Raw genomic sequence first — 12,580 nt, 5'->3', positions numbered from 1 at the left:
TGAGCATAGTTTTGCATTATGCTCTACACTTTCTAATTATTTTTTTGTAAATATTGTTAACATATATTAATGTAATATATTGACTGCTTGAGTGTATTTTGTGGAGATAAAACATCATTCACTCTGATTGTCACAAAAGAACACAGAAATGTTAACTCAAATATATTATAAACAATGATAATACATTCTTATAGAATGTAAAGGTCATTAAGAGAGAATAATCATTGCTATATATGAAGAAAAAATTCTTCATCAGCAACATACTATCTCTGTATCTGAGAGCTGTCTATGAGACCTTTCTTCTTGTAATCATTAACTCCATAAATCCTTGGAGATGCATGGCTTCATGACACTCTCATGATGAGAATTTAATGTTTTAAACCTCAGAGCCATAAATTCTCTATCACTCTGTCTGTCCGTCTGTCTCTGTCTCTGTCTCTGTGTCTCTCCCCCCTCTCTCTCTCTCTCTCTCACACACACACACACACACACACACACACAGTATTTAATGAACTCATTTACCAACATTAGTCTCATACCTGAGAATCTTAGAACCCTGTAGTTGCTTGGTCCTTGAGACTACAAGCCTCAAAAACTGGAGTTATACACTGCCTGTCTTATACCGAAGAGGCCAACAATTGGTACCTCAAAAGTCCCAATCTGGTGCAGGAAACCTTGAAGTCTCCCAGAGAGCTACTGTTTTTTAGGCAATGGTAGAAGCCTGAAAATGCTGGTCTTGGTACCAGTGAAGGAATAAACAGCATCAGCAAGAGGGTAAGTCAACTTGGCAGCAAGAAGAAAGTTCAACTTGTCAAGAGGCAGAGGCCAAACATGCAAAATGTGAATAATCCTCCTTCTGCCATGCATTTTCTAATCTGGGCCGCTACTTGAAGGGGCCACCAACATTGGTCTGTGTCTTCCCATAGCAGTTAAGGCAATCAGGACAATTCTTCAGTTGAGGTTCCTTTCTCGGGGGACTCAAATTTGTGGCAAGTTAACATTAATACCAACTGTCACAAATGTACATTATTTTCAGAGTTATGTCATTTCTTCCAATTTCTTAGCATTATATAAAAATGCCTCCCTTGTATAAGCATGTAAATGTCAGAGAGTAAGCATAAGCAATTACTGCATATTTCACAGTCAAAATAAAGTTGTTTTAAAATACTTTTTAAGTTTCATTGTTATATCATTCATGCCACTGTTACATACATACATTGCCATATCAATTACTATCTTCTCAAGTCAGATAATAAAAGTAAATAAATCCCTGAAATTCAGCGGCACTACTGAATCTACAAAATGAACACAAATTATGAGTGGTAGTTTTGTCTATTGTCTTTAAAAGAAAGAAAAACTATAATGGAGAACAATTTTATTTCTTTTGTAAAACCATGGTGGTAAAATATTGCTTAAAAGAGGATTCACAGCATAAACATTTTAAGATAAGAATGTCCTACATGTTGGGAAACATTCACAAGTGGAAAACTCTCAAGGAGGCTTCAGATCCTTGTATTATAACCACACCATATTATGTAATTGTTAAGATCCTTGTTTTATAAGGATATCATATTATCTGATTGTTCTGTACAAAAATATAGAGAACTTTTATCATTTCATTTGCTAAATACAGTGTATTTTAGATACTTTTAGGGGTTCAACTTTATGACTAAGTCCTTATGCCTCTAGTGTATTTTATTATGGGGAAATATAAGCTAAAAAACACCTAATACCATAACCAATAAAGGCTTTTTAAAGTAATTAGCAATTACTGAATCAATACATTGACAGCATAATTCTTTATACATTTAAATGATAGCATCAACTTATTTATAATAATTCATTAATTCCTATAGTTTGGATGAAGACACTATTTATTAACAATGCTGAGATAGAGTCCTGGAAGTTTTCCATAATATGAGAATTCTGCTGCTGAGATGCATTTCTGGGTGCTACAGGCCATGTTTCACTTATTAAAGTAACATTTCATTACATTTAGAATGAAAAGAAATAGAAATTTATACTAAGTTACATGTATTATAAAATAAGCATAAATTTAAGCTGTATTTGATTAAATAAATATGGTATCTGCGAAAAATTCATTTTTCCAATTGCATATATATGTTTGTTTTCCGGACCAATATAAAAGGAGATTGAATAATGGATACTTATATTCAATACCAATGGGTACCAAGTAGAGTTACATAAGAAAATAAGGTCAAATGTTCTCTAAAGAATAAATTTTCCCATTTCTAAGAGAGACTGTTTCACTTCCAGGTATTCTGGTTCTTACAATCATTTTGTCCCCACTACGTCAATGTTCCTGGAGCCATCCATGTAGGCGATATGACAGAGATGTATCAACTGGAGCTGGGCTCCTCGAGATACACTGCTCTCTGCATTGTGGTCACTTGTTGATTTCTGCAGTGACCTCCTGTAAATGTAACCAACTGTCTTATTAAATAAGAAACACAGAACCAATGCAAAGAAGAAAGCCAAGAGATCAGAGCTAAGAGCTTTACCCGCCTGCTGCAGCTAGCCTCTTAAGCCAAGAGACCTCTCCAAAAGAGAGCTACTTCCTGTCTGTTTGTCTTTATATAGACTTTCTGTTCTGCTTTCTCATTGGTTGTAAAACCAACCACTTGACTGCCTCGTCACTGTTTGTACAGCCTCCAGGTCTTCTATGGTATTGAGATTAAAGTCATGTGTCTCCAATGCTGGCTGTATCCTTGAACACACAGAGATCTACCTAGCTCTGTCTACCAATTGCTGGGATTAAAGGCATGTGCCACCACCGCCACCTCTTGCTATGGCTCTAATAGCTCTGACCCTCGGGCAACTTTATTTATTAACATACAATTAAAATCACATTTCAGTACAAATAAAATACCACCATAGCTTCCATTTGCAGTAAAGAGAATCTTCCTTGACGAGGGATGGTAGCTACATTTATCTGTGAGTATAAGAATAAAATTTAGCCCAGGTGGCCTCAAACTTGTGATCCTCCTGCCTCCACTTCCTTCAGCAAATCCTACCAGCATGTGCCACCAGGAAATGGGGGGGGTGTTGGGAGGATAGGCTGGGGGGATGGGAGGAGGGAAGAGAGGAGGATCTGTGGTTGGTGTGTAAAACGAATAAAAAAAATCTTAAGAAAAAGAATAAGATTTAGAATGTAGTAAGATATTATGCTGACCTAATAAGGTGGTGGTAGTGCATTCTTTCTCAGGTTCATGAGATCACTAACCCTGGCAAGCTGGCTAGGCACTAGGCATGATTTCTTTGTTTAGTGGACCTTAAGTCCAATTAGACAGCTGTTATCAACAACAATGTGTGAGCACCACTCACTGCATCTTTACAAATATTTTGCCATGGTGTCTACTGTGGTTCACATACATGCCTGGAACTACATAAACTAATGACAGCTGAGGAGGGGGAGGGGGATGGAGAGCTAGACTGCCCTAGGGATGACCTCCCTAAATGGCTGTTCAATACAAACTGGTAAGCCTTGAAACCATATACACACAAATAACAAAAATACACTCAGCAGGTTGTATTTCTATATTTGTACATATATCTTCATTTCTCACATATACATATATATGTAAGTATAATAATTGAAGAAGAGGCCATCAATTTGAGAGTAGGGGTACATGGAAAGAGTTGGAAAGGGGAATTGGGAATGACTGGAAAGAGGAAAGTAAGGGGGAAAATAATGTAATTATATTTTAATTAAAATATAGAAAAAAGGAAAAAATAAAAGAAAATATCCCTAGTTCATAATAACATATTTTATAATAAAAAGTGAAAGAGTAGCTAAAGAGATTGCTGAGTGGGTTAATTAAATACCATCTAAGTGTGAGGAACAAATTTCAGATTCCCAGCACCCATGTAAATTCCAGGCCATGTGTGCCATTCCTGAATTCACACAGGTTGCCCATGGAAAACTGGCTGGGCACACTACCTAAATCAGTGAGCTCTAGATTCAGTATAGAAGTTGGAGAAAATTGATGAAGATGGCATCAGTCTCTGGTCTCCATGCACATACACATTAATGTTCACATTCACACGTGTACATACACATTCGGGTTCGTATGCACACGTGTACATACACATTCATGTTCACATGCACACATGCATATATATCACACATATAAACACATAAAAATCTATAAACTTGGACTAGGCATGGTGAGGCTGACATTTAACCCCAGCTCTAAAGAGGGAGAAACAGGTAGATCTCTGAGTTCCAGGCCAACCTGGTCTACATAGTGGGTTCCTGGAAAGCCAGGGCTATGTAGAGAGAAACTGTCTTAAAACAAACAAACAAAGAATAATAAATAAATAAATTGAGAGACAAATAGAAAAATATAATCTGGAAAAATGGAATTAAAGGGATATAAATAGGAAAGCAAGAAGTTGAAGCATCCTTATTTGCATAGGATATTACATCATATATGTGAGAGATCCAAAAGTCAACACAAGGAAAGTCCTAGAGATGATAAATACTTTCAGGAAAATGAAATCACAACATCTACATACAAAAGTCAGTAGCCTCTCTATACACCAATAGCAAAAGTACTGAGAAAGAAATTGGGGCCCAACTCCAGCAGGCACTCCCTATGAACCCACATGCCACTCCTGCCAGGGAAGTAGGTAGGCTGACTCCAGACCTTCACCCCTCCTTCTTCTGCTCCTCCAAGTACAACCCCCAGCCTCATCCCAGCTCTGTAACAGACCACCTACTGCAGTTTCCCTTTCCTTTCTGACCCCAACCCCCAACAGATCACAAAGATTTTCTCCCACAACCCTCCTTCACACAGATCATCCATGATCCCATGATTGGCAGCCATGTCCTGGTAACACACCAGCTGAGCAGACCAGGAAAACAGGTGAGCCAACTGAAGACCTTCACCACTCCCTGCTTCTCTCCAAACTCAAACCCCCACTCTCATCCATAACTCTGAAACAGGGCACCTTCTACACCCTCGCCCTCCCCCAAATCTTCTCCTCTTCACTTCCTTCCTCCAACTCATTGCTTTATCCTAGCCCAAATCCAGCAGGCACTTCCTGCTAAGACCCAGGTCACTCCTGCCAGAGAGGCATGTAGGCTGACTGCAGTTCTTAACTTTTCCCTCTGTTCCTCCAGGTCCAGTCCTCTTGTCTCATCCCCAGCTCTGCAGCAGAAAACCTGTGAAAGCCTCCCCCAACTCCATCTGTAGTTGATTCCACAGAACTTCCTCCCCTCCTCCTCCTCCTCCTCCCCTCCTCCTCCCCTTCCTCCTCCCCTCCTCCTCCCCTCCTCCTCCCCTCCTCCTCCCTCCCCTCCTCCTCCTCCCCTCCTCCTCCTCCCCCTCCTCCTCCCCTCCTCCTCCTCCCCTCCTCCTGCTCTCCTCTTATTGCTTTATCCCAGCCCCCAACTTCAGCAGGCATTCCCTGCTAGCCCACTTTAGAGAGAGAAGCAGGTAGCCTGACTACAGCTCTCCACCTCTTCTACCATTATTCCACATCCAGGCTCCATCAGTCTCATGTCCATCTCTATAGCAAACCTTCTGGGAAGAACTCTTTTCTCAATCTGCTCCCATTCCAAGGAGACTAAATGAGCAAACTACAGTGAAACACTCTGCTTTCTTTCCACCTGTGAACACCCTCAGAAGACTAGCTTATCTTCACTCTCAAGTGTCAGCTCACAATACTGAGAAACACATTTTACCTGGAAACCCCAATGGCCAAACATACCAGTTCCATAGATGATTCACGCCCAGGAAATATGCAGCCACTGTACTCTCCTAAATACCAGAGGAAATAGAAATCAAGGAACAAAATACCTACATCCAACAATGACAAAACCAGATTATCTGCACCTAGATCTATAATCTTCCCAATTCTGGATGCCTAGATGCCAGGGAAAACAGACAATAGCAGCAAGGATGGCATGTCTCCACTAGTGCCAGCACCCCTCCCACAGCAGGCCCTGAATATTTATTTCAACATAGCTGAAACAAAAGAAAAACACCTTTAAACAGCCTATATACAAATGATAGATGTCCTTAAAGAAATCCAGGAAAATGCAAACAAACAGTGGAAGGAAATAAATAAAATGTTAAAAACCTGAAAAATGGAAACAGAAGCAATAAAGAAAGTCAAAACTCCATGAATTCTGGAGATGAAAACTTTAGGACTTCAAACAGAAACTACAGAGCAAGCTTCACTAACAGACAAGACATGGAAGAGAGAATCTCTGGTACTGAAGTTGAAGTAGAAGAAATGAATATATCCATCAAAGAATATAGTAAATATAATTAATTCTACACAAAAAAAAAATCCAGGAAGTCAGGGACACTATGAAAAGATCAAACCTACGACTAATGGGAATAGAGGAAGGAGAAAAAATCCAGGTCAAAGGTCCAGAAAAAAATTTTTTTTTTTTTTTGTTTTCGAGACAGGGTTTCTCTTTGTAGCTTTAGGCATTTCCTGGAACTCGCTTTGGAAACCAGGCTGGCCTCGAACTCACAGAGGATCCGCCTGCCTCTGCTTCCCGAGTGCTGGGATTAAAGGCGTGCACCACCACCGCCCAGCTCCCAGAAAATATTTTTAACGAACTCATAAAAGAAAATTTCCTAACCTTAAAGAAGGAAATGCCTATTAAATTATAAGAAACAAACAGAACACAAAGTTGGAAAAAGATACTCCAAGCAAAATGACCAAAGGAGGAAGCTAGTGTAGCCATTTTAATATCGAACAAAATAGACTTCAACCCAAAACTTACCAAAGGCAGTAGGAAAGAAGACTACATAGTCAAAGGAAAAAATCCACCAAGAGAATATTGTAATTCTTAAAATCTATGCCCCCAAAACAAGAGCACTCAAGTTTGTAAAAGAAGCACTACAACAGTATAAATAATACACTGACCCTCACACACTTCCATATCACACTCTCACCAATAGATAGGCCATCCAGACAAAAACTAAACAGAAATGCTGGAGGGAACCGACATTATATATCTAATGGACCCAACAGATATTTACAGAACATTTGGCTGAAACATTAAAGAATATCCCTTCTTCTTGCATCTCATAGAACTTACTCCAAAACTGACCATATACTCTGGCACAAAGCAAGTCTCAACAGACACAAGAAAACTGAAATAATTCCCTGTATCCTATCAGACCACCACAGATAGAAGAATGCAAGTAGATCCATATCTACCACCCTGCACAAAACTCAAGTCCAAGCAGATCGATCACAGACCTCAACATAAATCCAGAAAGTGGGGAAAGCCTTGAACACATGGGCAGAGGAGATGATTTCCTGAATGGGACATCAATAGCACAGACATTAAGACAATAAAATGGAACCCATGAAGCTGAGAAGTCTCTGTAAGGCAAAGAAGTCTCAATAGGACAAATCGGCAGCATACAGAATGGGAAAAGATCTTCACCATTGTGAGAACTGACAAAGGACTGACTTACAAAATTTATAAAGAACTCAAGAAACTAGACATCAAAGAAAAACAAATCATACAATTAAAAAATGAGGTACAGATCTAAACAGTGAATTTCCAACAGAAAAATCTCAAATGGATGAAAAATACTTAAAAAGTGTTCAACATTCTTTGTCATCAGGGAAATGCAAATCAAAACAGCTCTGAGATTCCACCTACATCTGTCAGGATGGCTAAGATAAAAACACAATGCTGAAGACTTCTTAGATTTCAATGAAAATGAATGCACAGCATAACAAATTTGTGGGACACTGTAAAAGCAGTGCTAAGAGGAAAGTTAATAGCACTGAATGCCTACATAAAGAATGTGAAGAAATCTCACACTGGTGACTTAACATCACACCTGAAAGCTCTAGAACAAAAGGAAGCAAAGTCACCCAGGAGGAGTAGATGGCAGTAAATAATCAAATCAGGGGCTGAAAACAACAAAATAGAAACAAAGAGAACAATACAAAGAATCAATGAAACAAAGAGTTGGTTCTGTAGCATGAATTCTAATTGGTCTTAATAATAAAAACCTGGAGCCAGATATTGGGATAAATGCTTAAAGATCAGAGAGACAAAGGAGCAAGCCACAACAGCCTCTTACCTTGCCAACTCCTCAGCTGAAAACGGGCCTGAGCACCTGTCTCCTCCTGCCTTATATTCCTCTCTCCACCCAACCACATCACTTCCTGTCTCTACCTCCCTAATGTTAGGATTAAAGGTGTGTGACTCCTAAGTACTGGGATCAAAGGCATGAGATCCCAAGTGCTGGGATTAAAGGTGAGAGCCTCTATCTCCTGGCTTTGCTTCTCTTTTAGACTGGATCAGTCTTGTGTAGCCCAGGGTGGCCTTTAACTCCTGATCTTCCTAATTCCTCCTCCCAAATGCGAGATTAAAGATGTGCGCCACCACTGCCTTGCTCAGTGGTTAACTAGTAGCTAGCCCCCGAGTCTGATCTCCAGGCAAGCTTTATTTGTTAGAAAACACACACACACACACACACACACACACACACACACACACACACAAATATTACCACGTTTCTTTGAGAAAATCAACAAAATAGACAAACCCTTATCCAAACTAACCAAAAGACAGAGAGAGAATATCTAATTTAACAAAATCAGAAATGAAAAGGGGGACATAACAACAGACACTGAAGAAATACAGAGAATTATCAGGTCATACTTCAAAAACCTATACTCCACAAAACTGGAAAACCTAAAAGAAATGGACAATTTTCTGGATAGGTACCACATACCTAAGTTAAATCAAGACCAGATAAACTATTTAAATAGTCCAATAACCCCTAAGGAAATAGAAACATTCATTAAAAGTCTCCCAACCAACAAAAGCTCAGGATCAGATGGTTTCAGCACAGAATTCTAACAGAAATTCAAAGAAGAGCTAATACCAATACTCCTCAAATTGTTCCACACAATAGAAACCGAAGGAACATTACCAAACTCCTTTTATGAAGCTACAATTACTCTGATACACAAACTACAAAAGGATGCAACAAAGAAAGAGAACTACAGACCAATCTCCCTCATGAACATTGATGCAAAAATCCTCAATGAAATACTGGCAAACCCAATCCAAGAACATATCAAAAAAAAAAAAAAACCCACAATGATCAAGTAGGCTTCATCCCAGAGATTCAGGGATGGTTCGACACATTTAAATCTGTCAATGTAATACATTATATAAACAAACTGAAAGAAAAAAACCCACATGATCATATCATTAGATGCTGGAAAATTATTTGACAAAATCTAACACCACTTCATGATAAAGGTCTTGGAGAGATCAGGAATACAAGGAACATAATAAAAGCAATATACAGAAAGCTGACAGCCAACATCAAATCAAATGGAGAGAAACTTAAAGTGATTCCACTAAAACCAGGAACAAGACAAGGCTGTCCACTCTCTCCATATCTATTTAATATAGTACTCAAAGTTCTAGCTAGAGCAATAAGACAGCAAAAGGAGATTGAGGAGATACAAATTAGAAAGGAAGATGTCAAACTTTTGCTATTTGCAGAAGATATGATAGTTATATTAGTGACCCCAAATATTCTACCAGGGAACTATTACAGCTGATAAACACCTTCATTAATGTGGCAGGATACAAGGTTAACTAAAAAAAAATCAGTCCTCCTATATACAAATGATAAACAGGATGAGAAAGAAGTCAGAGAAACATCACCCTTTACAATAGCCACAAATAATATAAAATACCTTGGGGTAACTCTAACTAAGCAAGTGAAAGACCTGTATGATAAGAACTTTAAGTCCCTGAAAAAAAGAAATTGAAGAAGATGTCAGAAAATGGAAAGATCTCCCATGCTCATGGATAGGCAGGGTTAACATAGTAAAAATGGCAATCTTACCAAAAGCAATTTACAGATTCAATGCAATTCCCATCAAAATACCAACACAATTCTTCACAGACCTGGAAAGAACAATACTCAACTTCATATGGAAAAACAAAAAACCCAGGATAGCTAAAAGAAACCTGTACAATAAAACAACTTCTGGAGGCATCACAATCCCTGACATCAAGCTCTACTATAGAGCTACAGTAATAAAAACAGCGTGGTATTGGCATAAAAACCGACATGTGGACCAATGGAATCGAATTGAAGGCCCTGACATTAACCCACACATCTATGAACATATAATTTTTGACAAAGAAGTGTGGTGGTATTGTGTTCCCCAAAATATTGTGTACTCTAATAAATTTATCTGGGGTCAGAGAACAGACAGCCACTAGATACGAAGGCTAGAAAATGGTGGCACTCACACCTTTAATCCTAGATTCCAGAGATAGAAATCCCTCTGGATCTCTGTGAGTTCAAGGCCACATTGGAAATAGCCAAGCATGGTGACACACGCCTTTAATCCCAGAAAGCCAGCCTTTAATCCCAGGGAGTGGTGGTAGAAAGCAGAAAGATATATAAGGCGTGAGGACCAGAAACTAGAAGCATTTGGCTGGTTAAGCATTTGGCCTGGTTAAGCTTCAGGCTTTTGAGCAGTAATTCAGCTGAGACCGATTCCGGATGAGGACTCAGAGGCCTCCAGTCTGAGGAGACAAGATCAGCTGAGGAATTGGCAAGGTGAGATAGCTGTGGCTTGTTCTGTCTCTCTGATCTACCAGCATGGACCCCAATAACTCGCCTCAGGTTTGATTTTATTAATAAGAACTTTGAAGATCCTGCTACAAAGAAGCCAAAAGTGTACAATGGAAAAAAGAAAGCATCTTCAACAAATGGTGCTGGCATAACTGGATATCAATGTGTAGAAGGCTGCAAATAGATCCATATCTGTCACCGTGCACAAAACTTAAGTCCAAGTGGATCAAGGACCTCAACATAAATCCAGCTACTCTGAACCTGCTAGAAGAGAAAGTAGGAAGGAGTCTTGAATGCATTGGCATAGGAGATCACTTCCTAAATATAACACCAGTAGCACAGGCACTGAGACAAACAATCAATCAATGGGACCTCTTGAAACTGAGAAGCTTTTATAGAGCAAAGGATATGGTCAACACGGCAAAGCGACAGCCTACAGAATGGGAAAAGATCTTCACCAACCCCACATGTGACAGAGGACTGATATCCAGAATATATAAGGAACTCAAGAAATTAGACATCAAAACAACCAACAGTCCAATTGAGAAATGGGCTTTAGAACTAAACAGAGAATTCTCAACAGAGGAAACTCAAATGGCTGAAAGACATTTAAGAAATTGCTCAACATCCCTAATCATCAGGGAAATGTAAATCAAAACAACTCTGAGATACCACCTTACGCCTGTCAGAATGGCTAAGATCAAAATCACTGAAGACACTTTATGCTGGAGAGGATGTGGAACTAGGGGAACTCTCCTCAACTGCTGGTGGGAATGCAAGCTTGTACAACCACTTTGGAAATCAATATGGCGCTTTCTTAGAAAATTGGGAATCAATCTCCCCCAAGATCCAGCTATACCACTCCTGGGCATATACCCAAGAAATGCTCAATCATACCACAAGAGCACTTGCTCAGCTATGTTCATATCAGCATTGTTTGTAATAGCCAAAACCTGGCAACAACCTAGATGCCCTTCAACTGAAGAATGGATAAATAAATTGTGGCACATATACACAATGGAATACTACTCAGCAGAGGAAAACAATGACATCATGATGTTTGCAGACAAATGGATGGATCTAGAAAAAAATCATCCTGAGTGAGGTAACCCAGACTCAGAAAGACAAATATGGCATGTACTCACTCATAGGAGGATGCTAGATGTGGAACAAGGATGACTGGACTGTTACTCACATCACCAGTGAGGCTACCTGGAAAACAGGACCCCAAGAAAGACACGGAGAAATGGATGAGATCTACACGAACAGCCTGGACATGAGTGGGAGCAATAAAGGGCGAGGGTTGAGGGAAAGAGAGTGGGAGATCCCACCTGGATCAAGAACAGAGAGGGAGAACAAGAAATAGGAGACCATGGTAAATGAGGACCACGTGAGAAAAGGAAGAAACAAAGAACTAAAGAGGCCCACAGAAATCCACAAAGATACCCCCACAAAAGACTGCTGGCAATGGTCGAGAGACAGCCGGGACTGACCTACTCTGGTGATGGGATGGCCAAACACCATAATAGTTGTGCCAGAAACCCCATCCAAGGACTAAGGAATCTGGATGCAGACGTCCACGGCTAGGCCCCTGGTGGAGCACTGGGAGTCTAATTAGTGAGAAAGAGGAGGGTGTATATGAGCGAGAATTGTTGAAACCAAGGTTGGATAAAGCACAGGGACAAATAACCAAATGAATGGAAACATATGAACTATGAACCAAAGGCTGAGGGGCCCCCAACTGGATCAGGCCCTCTGAATAGGTGAGACAGTCGATTAGCTTGATCTGTTTGGGAGGCTTCTAGGTAGTGGTACCAGGTCCTGGGCTCGTTGCATGAGTTAGCTGTTTGAAACCTGGGACTTATGCAGGGACACTTGGCTCAATCTGGGAGGAGGGGACTGGACCTGCCTGGACTGAGTCTATCAGGTCGATCCCAGTCCTCGGGGGAGACCTTGAT

This window comes from Peromyscus leucopus, unplaced genomic scaffold (genome assembly GCF_004664715.2).
Source record: "Peromyscus leucopus breed LL Stock unplaced genomic scaffold, UCI_PerLeu_2.1 scaffold_816, whole genome shotgun sequence".
NCBI lineage: Eukaryota > Metazoa > Chordata > Mammalia > Rodentia > Cricetidae > Peromyscus > Peromyscus leucopus.
The sequence above is the reverse complement of the archived record's forward strand: the minus strand, read 5'-3'. Positions refer to the sequence as shown.